Source organism: Macaca nemestrina, chromosome 12, assembly GCF_043159975.1.
Source record: "Macaca nemestrina isolate mMacNem1 chromosome 12, mMacNem.hap1, whole genome shotgun sequence".
Lineage (NCBI taxonomy): Eukaryota > Metazoa > Chordata > Mammalia > Primates > Cercopithecidae > Macaca > Macaca nemestrina.
The window spans coordinates 111,122,346-111,136,244 of record NC_092136.1 but is presented as its reverse complement, the minus strand read 5'-3'; the positions used below and the strand labels follow the sequence as shown (position 1 = coordinate 111,136,244).

Genomic DNA, 13,899 nt, shown 5'->3' with positions numbered 1-13,899 from the left:
TGGGGCACCCTGTTAAGAAGGAGGGAAAACGAGGGTAAGTTTGGGTAGAATAAACACAGATCTACAGAGCAGAGAAATGATTGGTAGTTTCCCCTTTATCTTGTATTGGGAACACCCCTCAGATACTCCAAACCACAACGTTTCTGTATCAGCCTCCTTATTCATTCCAGGACTGGGCACCTGCTCTGTGGGTTGGGTAGCTCCTGATGACTTGGCAGGGGTTTTGTCGACAAGTTTGCTAAAAGGCAGATATAATGAAGGTAAAAGTGTGGAGGGCAGGTGTGAGGGACCCTGAAGCAGGCACACCAAGGTGGCAACCAGGGCACCTTCTGTTTCCCTTATCCTGCCTTTGTTCTAAGGCTTCCCTATTTCCCAGGCCTATCTATATGGGCAGTGGAAGGAGGTAGGGCTGCTCAGTGGTGTGGGCTGATGCTATGCTCCATTGGCACAGTGCATGGGAGCCCAGGTACAGGTGAGGCAGGATCCATGAGGAGGCAGAGGAGAAATGTACTGGTGACACAAGAGATGCCCCCAGATGGAGAACAGAATGGGCATGAACAAGTGCATGCACACCGGGCCCAGTGGAATCCTTACATGCAGATGCAAGTTTCTCTCCTCCCTACACTGGAGAGATGTGAAGAGTTGTTTGACTCAGGCACCCCCAAAGAGGTTGCTGTGTCTGCTCCAGTGACACAAACTCAAGTTTCTGGGTCTGCTCTGTGGACCACATGCTTCTTTGGGGGTGCACAGTGACCTCTGGTGAAGCATGAGCAGAGAGAATAGGCTTATCCACCACGGTTTGCATGCAAAAGTGAAGATGGCTTGAGGACAGAGCCACTGGCTGACCTGGGGTACAGCAAAGGGCAGGAAAGGTGCCAGAGAGGTTACTCCAGGCCAACTAAACTGTTACTTAAAGGGACCTGCCCTGGGATTTGGAATGGGATGATCTGGTCACTTACCATCTGGATCTTTCTACGTGTGGTCAGTTTTGTGGCCACAAGCTTTCCCTTGAATCTGGAAACAGCTGTCTTGCAAATACTATGGCATTTGGGCATATGGAAGCTCAGTTGGAGAATATAATGTGGATGAGAAACTGTTTCCACTGGAAGGGGCACTCGAGATCCGACAACTTATATTCCTTGATTTACATGGGAGAAAACCCAGTCCTAGTTCTGCTGGATCAGAGTAAATCACCAACATTGGGGAAATGGTTAAATTGACCCCGTCATTTTGTTTGGTTACATTGGAGCTACAGACATTCAGGGGTCTAGAGGCCCCACCTGAGGGATATGGCTTTGGTGGTAAGACATGCTGCAGGGAGTGGCTGGCCCATAACCATGGGTGAGGACGGATGAAATGGGCTGGGGAAGCCTTTGGGATGCAGTTATTCTACTTCTCAGGCTGCACCATTTTGTGACACCCAATGTGCCCTCCAGAAAGCAATGAGAGTGCTGAAACTATTTATTTGGGACAGGGAAGAAGGCTAGATTTATTTCTGAGCAGTGTGTAGGGCCTTGGTCCATCAGCCTCACACTTAGAGAAATCAGTCAGTTCCCCAAGCCTATTCCCAGAATTCAGGAGAGAAGGAATTTTAGAGATTGGTAAAAAAGCTGAGTGAGCTGGGCTAGTGGCCTTAAAGGTGAATGCCTGACTGGTCATTTCTATCTTGACTCTAATATTTCTTCCTTGGTAAAGGCTCTGCCTCTGGGTCCTTTAACTATGGTGTCATGAGAGAAAGAAGTAGAGATACTAGGGACAAAAATAAACCCTCTTTCCAACTATGAGTTAGTCCTGGATTATCAAAAATGCCAGGATTTTAGAATCATAATTTTCCTATATATTCAGTTATACATACATATATACACATACACGTATGTATACACACATAAATGTATATACAACATATGTGTTATATATGTGTATGTGTATATATGTATAACTCTATATAATATACATAGTGTATATACATACACACATGTATATGTGTGTATATGTATAATTTAATATGACAGTTGAAGATTTTGACAATGTAAGTCAAGAAACAGGTTTAAGTAGTTTTATTGAAATAGAGATTTTGGGCTGGGCATGGTGGCTCATGCCTGTAATCCCAGCACTTTGAGAGACCAAGACGGGCGGATCACTTGAGCCAGGAGTTGAGACCAGCCTGACCAACATGGTGAAACCCTGTCTCTGCTAAAAATACAAAAATTAGCTGGGCGTGGTGGTGCACACCTGTAGTCCCAGCTACTCAGGAGGCTGAGGCAGGAGAATAGCTTGAACCTAGGTGGTGGAGGTTGCAGTGAGCCGAGATCACACCACTGCATTCCAGCCTGGGTGACAGAGTGAGACTCTGTCTCAAAACAACAACAACAATAAAACAGCAACAACAACAACAACAACGACAAAACAAACAAAGTAGGGATTTTCTTTCACATATGAGGTGCATTTTTGATAATCCAGGACTAGCTCATATGAGGTGCAAGGCAGCAAGCTGGCCAAAGGATAGGAGACCCTGGCCAGATGTGTTGTGCTCACCCACTCTGCAACAATGTGACATGGTAAACAGCTGACCCCTTGTGTCCACAAACTTCTCATCACTCCACAATTGCAGAGTGACTGTGTTTGTTAGTGTCATTATTATGTAACCTATGGGCAATGGTACTGGTGGTGTAACATGAAATAGTACCAAGGTCCCAGATGTTAGATTCAAATGTTATGGCTTGCTAAAGACAGCTTTTACAATCTTTTAATTCTGCTAGAGTTTTAGCAAACATATCTGGGTAAAAGAGCTAGCCAAGTCCATTCAAGGATTCTTGCTTTCTGGCTGGAGGCTTTGCTTGAAGTCTGGCTTGAGCACATCCCCAGGAAGAACCGAGGGGATGTGATAAAACCACCTTCAGAAATCGTCTCTATCCAGATACAGCGGGTATGCATTGATGAGAAGGGTTCTTTCTCATTGATCTAGACAAAATATGGTATCTCATTGAAGCTAAGGTGCCATTGATTGTTAGATACACCGTGACTTCATGTGTCACTGAGAAAGAAGGAAAAAGCTGCTTTAGCCTATGCCATAATGCCTAGCAATAGCCCTGAAACATAGATTAGTCACAGAGCCTCTCGTTACTTTGGAGGATTTTTTCTAATTTTTTAAATTTTTAAATCAATTTTGAGGGACTTGGCAAATTCTCCTGCTTTCAGTTGCCTTGTCTGTCATTTAAAAGGCAACCCTTTTGCATATTTCCTATCAAAATGATGTAACACACCTTTGGATACCTGTAAGTATTTACTTAAGGTTCCATGAATACTAGGTGTTTGCTTTGTAAGAAAACACGGAACTATGCTCATTCCTTCAAAAATGAATATTTGTTTTACGATTACCAAATTTATGTTCATGGTCATTTCTGTGCTTTTTGTGGATGTGGTCATTTCCAATTTAAATGATTATCATAGTGCACTCTTTTTGAAGACATTTTGAATGACATTTAAATCCATCGTAGGCAGTACTAACACGGCACCTCATCTGTCCACATTTGCCTGCGACAATCTAGGTTTGCTCTTGTCATGGTGTCCCATCTGGTTAGTGTCCCTTTTCATTCTCAAAAGAGTGAGTTTGGAGGATAAAATTATGTGGTCGTCTTGCACAGACCTCATTGGACGTGACAGCATAAACAGCTCTGTCAAGTTGTCGTGATGTGGGCAGTGACAACTGCACCACAACCATTGCCTGAACAACAGCCACTGTGGATACAACTCCAGTTCAGAGACACTGAATGTAGTAAAAGATACCCATGTGAAAACATAGCTATGTTTCAGTCCATAGGATATGGAAGAACTTTTCTAACATTGATGTGCCTGAGAGTTCATTTTTCTCAAGCTGCCATCCCTTTCCTCTATTAAGGAATAGAAGTCAATTCTCATTCAGTCTTTCAAATAGATCATGTATGGTGTGTGAGGAAATTGCAAAATCCATTCTCTGAAGGGGCTGATGATTTAGTGGGGAAGACAGACATAAATGAATGATCAGAATGCAGTGTGAGGAGTGCCATTTGGAGACTATTATCCCAGCCCCCCAAGTGTTTATGTCAGTGTAGTATTTCTCAATCATTTGAAAATTCATGTTTCTTTTTGATAAACATTTAAATCCCCTCCTCCTAAAGATTCAGAAAGTGGCTTCTTCCTCTTCATGTTTTCTTGTCTCCTTCTCTTTGTCCTTCTTCAAATCACTGTTCTGGTTTTGCACAAATTAAGGTAATACAAAGAGTGCAGGAGCCCTAATATGGCACAAATGTCCAGGGAGTTATAAATGGCCTAGAAAAGGGGTTCAGAAAGGAGGAAGGTCTTTTAGAGAAGTTGGCATTTCAGCTGAGTCTTGCAAGATGCGTGTACGTGTGTGCATACATGTGTGAACCCGTGTTTTGAGATGTAATTAAAAGTCTCCTATGTATTCATTCTTTCTGCCATAGATGGTCATTATTTTTAGTTTCTTGTGTATTTTTTCAAGGGTTTCTTTATGTACTTACTAGTAAATACAAATATAAATTCTCATCTGGTTCCCAGCTTCTACAAGCAAGTTAGCACACTATATACTATCCTATTCCCCCTTCCTTTTATTCTTCCTCACTTAATTACCTTGGAGAATATTCTTCTAAATTTCTGCATAACATTCTTTTGTATGGATGCATGATCATTAATCTTATCAGTTTCCTACTTATAAACATTTGAGTTGTTTATTACATCTCAAATTGCTATTACAAACATTACTATGCTATTCTGCTATTGCAAACATTGCTATAGTAAATAATCTTGGACATTCATCATTTCATCTAGTGCAAGTAAGTATATCTGTAGACTAGGTTCTCAGGATGGAATGTTGGATCAAAAGTTATGTGGATTTTAAATCTTGATAGATATTGCCAAATTACCCTACATAGTCCTTGTAGGGGATATTCCCTCCCAGTAGGAATGATGAGAGTGTCTGTTTCCCACAACCTCACTGACAGTCTGCATGGTAGGGAGAACAGTGGCCCCCAAAGATGTCCAAATCCTAACCCCTGGAACCTGTGAATACGTTAGTTCACACGGCAAAGAGGCATTAAGTTTGATAATCAGCTGACTTATCAAAAAAGATAATCAAAAAGATAAGACTTTAATCAAAAAGATAAGACTTATCAAAAAGATAAGACTTTTTTCTACGTTATCCAGATGGGCCCAGTGTAATCACAAAGGTCCTTAAATGTGGAAGAGGGAGGCAGCAGAGGAGTCAGTCAGAGGAAGATGTGATGATAGAAGAAAGACACAGCGAGGAGCAATGCTGCTGCCTTTGCAAATTGAAGAAGGGGACCATGAGCAAAGCAACACGGGCGGCTTGTAGAGGCTGGAAAGAGCAAAAGGACACAGTCTCTCCTGGAGCCTCCAGAGGGAGCACAGCCCAGCTGACACCTTGATTTTAGCCCAGCGACACCCAACCTACAAAACTGTAAGATATACATTTGTGTTGTCAATGTAAAAGCCTTTAAGTCGGTGGTAATTTGTTATAGCAGCAACTGAAAACTATACATCATGTTATCAAACTTAAGGACCTTTGCCAATCTAAAAGTAATGCTCTCAGTGTAGTTTTACTTTGCATTTCTCCTATTAGGAGTGAGATCAAACATCTTTTCATACATTTATCTCCTTTCCTGTGACCTGTCTACTTTTATATTGGGTTGACTGGTTTTTGTCTTATCAAATTCTAGGAGTATGTTATAAATTAAGGCACTGTAATAGGAGCTGCAAATAACTCCCCCTAGTTTGCCATTTCTCTTTTGATGTTGCTTATGTCTAATAGTTGTAGTTTTTTATTTTGTACAGAAGCTTTTATTTTTTACTTAGCTGAATATATTATCTTTTCTCCAGGGCTTTATGGGGTCGAAGTAAGTAAAGTCTTTTTCATGCCAGGTTTATAAAGGAATTCTTTGTTTTCCTTTAGTATTTTTATTGTTATTCTAAAACATATTTAACTCTTACATCCAATTGGAACCCAAACAACAAAACTATATTTTGAATACTTTATCTTTCTCACACTGATTGAGATGTCGCTTATATCATAACCTGAATTCACACATATATTTCAGTGTATATCTTGACTTAGGCGTCTGTTCGATTAGTCTACTTATGGACCAAAATGACATTACTGAATCACTGATATTTAATATTTTAATATCTGGTAGGGCTAGTCACTCCTCTTCATTATTCTATTTATTTATTTATTTATTTATTTATTTATTAATTATTATTATACTTTAAGTTCTAGGGTACATGTACACAACGTGCAGGTTTGTTACATATGTATACATGTGCCATGTTGGTGTGCTGCACCCATGAACTCGTCATTTACATTAGGTGTATCTCCTAATGCTATCCCTCCCCCCTCCCCCCCACCCCACAACAAGCCCCAGTGTGTGATGTTCTCCTTCCTGTTTCCTAGATATTCCCCTTCCCAGAGTTTTCCTAGCTGTTCCAATAGTTTATTTAATTATTCATATGAACTTTAGAATTAAGCTGTCTAGTCAAAAAAATAAAAAAAGAAAGGAAAAAGAAGGATAGGGAAAAGAAACAACGAGAAAACAACTCTTCTGGTATATTTATTAATTGGGTACATGTTATATTTGCAAATTAGTGATTTTTAATATGTTCCAGTATTATTTTGTATATTTTCACAGTTTTTAAATTTTATTTATATGTTTTATTCATCTTAATTATAGTGATTTTATCTATTTTGTTTATATTAAAAATGGAGTCTTTTCTTCCATTATACTTTCACTCATTGTTTGTGTGTATGAAAGTGGTTGATTTCTGTATATTAGTTTGTCATTCCTTTATGGTACAGAATATCTTGTTGTTTCTAGTGGTTTTATAGTAATTTATATTGTGTTTTCAAAATATATGTTATACCATCTGAGGTTATTATTGGTGATTCTATAGCCATAGAAAATTATCCTTTTAATCTGGATTTTCAGATTCATTTGTGTAGAGTTGAACAAAGTAGCCTATTATGATTCTTTTAATTTCTTATTTATGTATTGGAGTGTCTCACTTATTTCTCTCTCCTTCCTTCCTTCCTTCCTTCTTTCCTTCCTCCCTCCCTCCCCCCCTCCCTCCCTCCCTCCCTCCCTCCCTCCCTCCCTCCCTCCCTCCCTTCCTTCCTTCCTTCCTTCCTTCCTTCCTTCCTTCCTTCCTTCCTTCCTTCCTTCCTTCCTTCCTTTTATTTTTTTAGATGGAGTCTCACTCTGTCTCGCTTAGGCTGGAGTGCAGTGGTGCGATCTCAGCTCACTGCACCCTCTGCCTCCTGGGTTCAAGAGATTCTCTTATCTCAGCCTTCTGAGTAGCTGGGACTACAGGTGTACACCACCACACCTGGCTAATTTTGTAATTTTAGTAGAGATGGGGTTTCACCAAGTTGGCCAGGCTGGTCTCGAACTCCTGACCTCAGGTGATCCACTTGCCTCAGCCTCGCAAAGTGCTGCTATTATAGGCATGAGCCACCTCGCCTGGTCACTTATTTCTGTTTATGTATGTTGTGCTTTGTTTTTAAAACTAGGTTAGCTAATAGTTCATTTTTTTAAAATACAGTTTTTGTATTTATTAGTGTTATTTTCTAATTCATTAATCTGGGCTTTATTAATCCTTCACTTCTACTTCCTTTTGGTTTATTTTGTTGTTCCTTTTCTAACTTTCCTTATTTGTTTCCTAACTTCCCTAAACCACTGTTCAATTTGTTCATTTTTATCCCTTTCATCTTACCAAACTACCATCCTAAAAGTTGTAACTTACAAACTAGTTATCAAATTCAATATTTTTTCCTCCCTCTCTTTGTTTCTGACATAGCTGAACCTCATTGAGAATTCTTTTTGCCTCCCAAGACACTGCACACTCCTGATTTTTTAGCTTTTCAGATATGTTTTCTTTCTTCTTCTTTCCCTGAAGCTTCTTCCCCTACAATTAACCTATGTGAGTTTTCTAATGTTCCGCCAGCCCCTTGCTCTATATTCTCTTTCTCGGTGCCCTCTTTCCTCTTCATGTCTCTTTCCCTACAGACTACTTTTAAATCCATATCTTATACAAGAAACAACTTTATCTTCTCAGCTTCAGATATACATTTTGAGCTGCTTCTAGAAAGCTGTATTTGAGTCTGCTAGGAATTTAAACTTAATGTTTGGAACTGAACTCTTCACCCTCCCACCCTCACCCAACCTCAGATCACGCTCTGATTTCCATATCTCAGTTAGCAGCATCACCATTTTTTGAGTGTGTAAACCTTGAAAACTCTGAGTTATGCTTTATTTCCCCCTTTCATTTCCAGCATTCCATAGCTGTCGGTCTTGCCTTCACCGTGGGTTTCTCTTCAGGCCCCTTCTCTGAACCTGTGACCTGAATCCAGTCTGTGCTGTCTCCTCCTTGACTTATGGTGGTTTTCTGTTAGTTTTCCCATGCTCAATGTCTCCATTTTAGTCCATCTCAATTAACTTAGAGCTCTGATCATTTCCTCCCCAACTAGAAATCTCAAGTGACTGCCCCTGGCCCACCAGTGAAGAACTGGTTCCTCACCTGTCATCCAAGTCCTCCACAATGAGGCTCTAACTTCTCTCAAAGCTGTATTCTCCATATGCCTTATTCTGTTATCCTCATTTCTTCCTAATTTTTTTGGTGAAATTTTTTATGTATTTATTAGATTTCCAACTTTTATTTTAAATTCAGGGGTTCATGTGCAGGATGTGCAGGTTCGTTAGACAGGTAAACGCGTGCCATGGTGGTTTGCCGCACAGCTCATCCCATCACCTAGGTATCGAGTCCAGCATCCGTTAGCTATTCTTTCTGATGCTCTCCCTCCTCCCACTCCCTCTGACAGGCCCCAGTGTGTGTTGTTCCCACCATGTGCCCATGTGTTCTCATCATTCTGCTTCCACTTATGAGTGCGAAAATGTGGTGTGTGGTTTTCTGTTCCTGCTTTAGTTTGTTGAAGATAATGGCTTCCAGCTCCACCCATGTCCCTGCGAAGGACATGGTCTTGTTCCTTTTTATGGCTGCATAGTACTCCATGGTGTATATGTAACATATTTTCTTTTTGTGTGTGTGCAGTTTTTTGAATACCTTTATTGAGGTATAGTTGACATACAATTACTTGCGCACTTAAAGTGTACAATTTGCTAAGTTTTGACATATACCCATGAAAGCATCAGTATAATAAAGATAACAAATATATCTATGTGCAGTGGCTCACGCCTGTAATCCAAGCAACTCAGGAGGCAGCGGCAGGAGCCTTGTTTAATTTTGAGACCAGCCCAGGCAACATAGTGAGACCCCATTTCTATAAAAAATAAAAACCAATTAGCCAGGTGTGGTGGCATGTGCCTGTAGTCCCAGCTACTTGGGAGGCTGAGGCAGGAGGATTCCCTGAGCCTGGGAGTTTGAGGCTGCAGTGAACCATGATTGCACCACTGCACACCAGACTGGGTGACAGAGTGAGATCCTGACTCAAAGAAAAAATGAAGGCCAGGCACGATGGTTCACGCCTGTAATCGCAGCACCTTGGAAGGCTGAGGCGGGCAGACCACGAGGCCAAGAGATAGAAACCATCCTGGCCGACACAGTGAAACCAATGTACCACATTTTCTTCATCCAATTTATCATTGATGGGCATTTAGGAGCATTTCTATGTATATTTTAATCCTCAAACTTTGGTTCGTACTGTTTTCTCCACTGGTAACATTTTCTTTTGTTCTTTACTAAAATTTTATTTATCCTTCAAATCTTATCTTATACACATGTCCTCTGTGAAGACTTTCCTGTTGTCCCTGAACTGAAGGTGATTCCTTCCTCATGTGATCCCTGCAGATCTCTCTATTGTACTTGTTTTTCTTCTTTGACCTATACTTATTCCTTTTCTTGCTTTGTGTTCCCATTAGATCATGAGTTCTGAGAAGGCTGAACTACGGATCTCCTGTAAAATGTGACCCAGAACCTTTTAAATAGTAAGTGCTCAAATATTTACTGAACGTAGGAAAACTCTCTAAAAGGTGGTGAGGAAATAAAATGGAAGTCACTGAATGACTGTGCCCCAAAAAATAGCTTGATATTTATCTGAACTGTACATGAGGGATAAATAAACTTTATTTTGAAGACACTGTAATTCAGGGCCTCTGTTACAGCAGTTTAGCCTTTCAAGCAAATACAATGGGAAACACGACTATGTTCAGTATGTTATGACATAAATACAACACTAACATAGACAGAGGAAGGCTCGTTCATTCATTGATCTCTGGGGATGATCAGTTCTGTATGATAAATAAGTAGAGACCCAAGGGAGATCCCTTTAGCCTACATATGTTTAGGGAGCTCTTCAGTGGTCTGAGCCTTTGCAGTAAGGAGAAACAGCAGTCTGGCAGCTGTGGCAGGAATCTGAGATAAAGTGGAGAGGCTCCTGATGTGACTCTGACCAGCAAAACCATCTGATGCTAGTGAGACTGAGCCCTGAGCTCAGCTTAGAACAACAGGCGAAGTCACACTTTCAAGGATAGAGCCAACATTAAAAAGTGGAAATAAAGGTGAGTCAAAATAGAAAAGAGAGAACAGGGGCAGGGGAGCCTGAAACTTTAGGGACCTGAGTTACAGAGGCTAAAGGAAAGGTGAAGGAGTGAGTTGCAATGTCAGTCCTGTTATGCCCGAAGGGCAAGTTCTTGATGACCAAATAGAAGAAATACCTTCCTCTGCCTTGGTCTGAATACTGAGGGATTGCAGGGGCTGGGGTACCTGGAGAGCAGATGTAACAAAGCCCAGGGGCGGGGAGAAACATCTAGAGTATCATTCTTAGAAAACATAACAGAATATCGATGCCTGTAGGGTCAAGGGTTCCATCACACCTTGCACGCTGCTAACCTAAACAGACTTGGGACCAAATCTGTACAGAGGGACCATCATTCAACCTGGCATAAAATTGACACTAAATTTGGCCACTTCCTGAATCTGATTTTGTCTGTTTTCGACCTCTCCTGTCTGATCCTTTGAATGTCTGAAATGTCCCCATCTCCTCAGGTTCCTAGAGGTGGGGTGAGGGAGCCAATCAGCTGCCTAGTTTCCTGAGGATAGACCCTGGCACAAACCCTTCTTACCAGCCTGAATTGACGTCACCAGTTGACAGCCTCATCTGCACCTGACACCAGTGTATGAACATTGCTCAGAGTTCTAGAAGCTGGATTTAAACCTTTTCCCTCAGACTGAATCTCTCATCTGCCCTTCTTTCCCATAACTCTCCTTATTCACACGCCTAATCTAGACTATAGTTCTTTTTGGGGGTCTTGAAATCCATTGACCTGACCTATCAACCTCTCTCGCATAAAAGTGCTTGACCCCGGCGGGCGCTGTGGCTCACGCCTGTAATCCCAGCACTTTGAAAGGCCGAGGTGGGCGAATCACCTGAGATCGGGAGTTCGAGACCCCTGGCCAACAAGGCGAAACCCCGTCTCTACTAAAAATACAAACATTGGTCGGGTGTGGTGGCACGCGCCTATAGTCCCAGCTACTCGGGAAGCTGAGGCAGGAGAATTGCTTGAACCCGGGAGACGGAGGTTGCAGCGAGCCGAGATCGGGCCATTGCACTCCAGCCCGGGCAACAAGAGCGAAACTCCATCTCAAAACAGCAACCAAAAAACCCCCAAAAAACCCCCAACAACAACATAATAGTTCTTGACCAGGCTGGCATAAAAAGGACATCTTGTAATGATGCGTAGCTGTAGGCTAGAAGGGAGTACAGAAAAGAGGCTTTGAGCATGAGTAGTTTTTGCTTTCGATTCCCTTTTCCTGCCTTGGGCGATCACGATTTCCCTCGCCTCCTTTCACCAGGGACATTCATTTGGGAGTATTTTCAGTTTAAGCCGCTAGGTGGTGCCTCAACCCTATCCGCAGCTCACCAAAAGGGCTTGCTCCGACAGCTGGGCAGGAGCGAGGATTTTTTTGGAAACTGCAGTGAACTGGAAGGAATGTACTCTTTTCTTCCTGAAAATCACGGACATCAACCTAAATGCTCCTTCCATGACTGGTTGCAGAGAAGGAATCCATTTCCCGACCTTCCCTGCCTATCCCTTCAACTCTTTCCCCCACCCTTTGCTGTGGATCACTACATAGCATGTACTAATTGGCATATAGAAGAGGTGCCTCTTTCTCTGAGTGGTCTGGGCATGCCCACCTCTCTAGTTTACCACAGGTGGGAGAGCCATGTGGTTAAGGGCACAGGCTCTGGATCTACAGGGCCAGGTTTGAATCCCGATTCCACTTACAAATGTTGTAAACATGGGCGAGTCACACAGTTTCTCTATGCCTCAGTTTCCTCATCTGGGAAATGTAGAGAAGGACATTGGCCTGTCTCAGGATTGTTCCATTGTCGTGATGTAGCTGTTATTTATTAGCACTAGATTTATTTGATCCAGTGAGACACTAGATCAAACCAAGCAAACTTTGGTCCTTGGTAGGCTCCATTTGCCGTCTTGCTGGCCCTCATGACAAAATATGAATCCATATCTTTTCTAGTCTTTTCTCTAAGAAGGATCCTTGGTATGCCTCCTCCTTCCAAGACTGGGAGAATGCTACTTCTACTTCCGACCACAAAGCTGACACAAGATTGTTAACCTGCTCTCGTGGTCTTGAACTTCTTTCCATGGGAGGCAGAATATCTACAGCGTGACTCCAGCCTTCCAACTCAAAGTTGGCTGCCCCGCCCCCCATCCCACCCGCAATCAGCCTGCTCTCAGCACTCCCTCCCCTTGTAACCACTGTGCATCAAACTTGGCATTTTTGTTCTGGTTTACATTTCTGGGTACTCTGGTATAAAACCTTTGAAATCAGTTTGGTTTAAAAGCATTTATTCAGTGGTTCTTATGGCCGGGTACTGTGCCAATATGCTTTGTATCTTCTGGGCATCATCACTGGAGTGTGTGTCTTTCCTCCCCGCAGTCTAGGAGTGGGAACGGGCTCTCCTCTCTATCTCCACATTGCAAACAGTAGGGACTGCAAAGTCATTGGTTCACTGGCCAACTATTGGACGCACGGAACTGTGAAGGGAGAACAGAGTCAGTTCCCTGGATACAGTAGTCCTCTATTCTTTATTAAGTTTAAAATGAAATTCCCATCTTCTTAGGGGCTCACTCTGAAAATCACTGAGGGAATAACCTCTACTCTTATTGATAACAACTCTTGGCTTCTCCGACTTCTCTGAATTGTTTGTGCTTTATGTCCTTCCAATTTGTCCTCCAGTTAGTGGCTTCTTAACCGACTGTTGCAGGTAAGTGAGGACTGGATAATGGGGAAAATAAAATCTTCCATGAGCTCAGGATTTTTGAGATGATTCACCTCAGGTGTCAGGGTCTTGAAGCCTTGGGATCTGTTCCCTGTCCCTTAACAGCTGTTTGGTTTCCTCAGCTGGAGAACTAGCCCTTCCTTCCTGATCAGCTCACACAGGAGATGAACCTTTTGGTTAGGAGAGGATTTCTGTGCCTACACACAAAGGATACACATAGTCTCACTCATCCCTGACAAACAGATTTGTGCCTTGGATTCTGTGGTGAAAATATTTTGTCTTCTTTTTTTCTTTTATTAAAGCTTGCACATTTTTTGTTGAAGACTGCTGAAGGATGTTGAGTGGTACTTCTCCTGATATCCCCAAATGGGCACTAGGGCCATAGCTGGAAAGAAGAGGTGTGAACTATCTTCCATTGTAAGGAGACCCACCAAGCCCTGGAGGTCCCTGGAAGCCACCCCCACCCAGACTGGTTAGGAGGTAATGAGTAGTTCCTTCTACCATCAGCCACTTGTATCCCTCCTGCAAGTCTACATAAGAAAACTAGGAAGGGGGTGCTATGGTTTGAATCT

The 13,899-nt window shown here is 42.2% G+C and overlaps 1 long non-coding RNA gene across 2 annotated transcripts in view; it reads left to right on the top strand.

The window, feature by feature from the left end:
* The window catches only part of LOC105493634 (uncharacterized), a 313,017-nt gene that overhangs the window by 41,754 nt on the left and 257,364 nt on the right, over positions 1–13,899 (top strand). For both annotated transcript variants that reach the window (XR_011611053.1, XR_011611054.1), the window contains 2 exons: positions 5,203–5,476; positions 9,945–10,010. This is a non-coding gene — a long non-coding RNA (uncharacterized lncRNA). The remainder of the gene's footprint in view (positions 1–5,202; positions 5,477–9,944; positions 10,011–13,899) is intronic.